The sequence below is a fragment of the Lolium perenne genome, chromosome 5, assembly GCF_019359855.2.
Source record: "Lolium perenne isolate Kyuss_39 chromosome 5, Kyuss_2.0, whole genome shotgun sequence".
Lineage (NCBI taxonomy): Eukaryota > Viridiplantae > Streptophyta > Magnoliopsida > Poales > Poaceae > Lolium > Lolium perenne.
In genome coordinates, this window is record NC_067248.2 from 84,398,634 (window position 1) to 84,399,981 (window position 1,348).

The 1,348-nt window shown below is 47.8% G+C and overlaps 1 pseudogene; it reads right to left on the reverse strand.

Annotated features, from left to right (window-relative positions):
• Positions 1-1,182, reverse strand: LOC139831538 (protein ALP1-like; annotated as a pseudogene).
• Positions 1,183-1,348: the final 166 nt, after the last annotated feature.

Sequence of the window (1,348 nt, forward strand, 5' to 3'; positions counted from 1 at the left end):
TCAGATGGTGGTGTTGCCTCTGCCTTCCCACATTGCGTCTGCCCACTCTTGCCTCTTCACCTTCCAGGCATCATTGTCGCATGCGTCCACGCCATGGCCGGTCTCTACTTCATCAAAGGTGACAACCTCTTCGAAGAACTCATCCTCGTCCCAACCTAGGATCCAGTTGTGAAGAATGCAGCAAGCAAGGACCAGCTTTACCTGAGTGTCAAAGGTGTGGAACGGTTTCTGGTCAAGGACCTTGAACCTGTTCTTCAATGCTGCAAAGGCCCTCTCAATGGTGACTCTAAGGCTTGAGTGTCTGAGATTGAACAACTCTCTCGCATTCAGAGGTCGGTGCTTCGCAGAGAACTCATTGAGGTGGTACCTTGATTTCATGAAGGGAGGTAGAATTCCAGCTCGGCATGCATATCCAGCATCTCCACGGTAGAACTTACCGTCAGGGATTTTCAACCCATCAGGCCTTGACAAGCTGTCGGCCATGATGCTCGCATCACGAGCTGAACCCTTCCACCCTGCAAGCACGTAGGTGAACCACATATCGAAATCCACAGCTGCTAGCACGTTTTGGCTGGTGTAGTGCTTCCTCCCGCGGAATGCTGCAGACATTGATCTCGATAACTTTGCAGTGACATGAGTACCATCAATAGCCCCAATGCAATCCTGTAAAAAAATTAGCACACAGTCATGTTTTTGACAGTACCACACATCTGCTAGGTAGAAGGAACATGGTTCTGTACTCACCCTGAAATAGGGGAACCACCTGTAGGTGTTCTTGATTTTGGTTGGTGTGTTCATTGATGTTGTCTTGATCATTTCACCTCTCATCTCCCCAATTGCGTACAACACCTGCTGGAAGTACCGAGAGATAGTCTCCGTGGATCGCCTGAATGTGTTATGGATGACTCTGAACCTCTAGTTATGACCGACGACATGAAGAAACATTACGACTTGTTCTTCGACAGAGGTGTGGATGCTATCAGTCAGCAGTCCTCTATCCCTGAACGTTTTCACAAGTGCATAGAAAGGGGCTCTTCTCATCCGTAGCATCTGGATAGCCTCTACATCGTTGCAGTTGTAGATGTTGTTGAGGTTGGCAATTCTCTCCTGATCTTGTTGTAACATAGGTTCGTAAGTCACACGAGGATAAGCAGCATGCCTAACTGCTCTCTTGTACACCATCAGGATCCAAGCTTGTATGAAAATGATGAGTGTTGCGGCGTGATGCACAAGCTGGAGCTGGTCGGTCTACTCAAACAAGATCTATGCATTACGAACGGTCTTATCAAACCCAACTACTTCTACCAACATTTATCTAACAGTACGTTACAGCAGAGGAGTTCCTCTT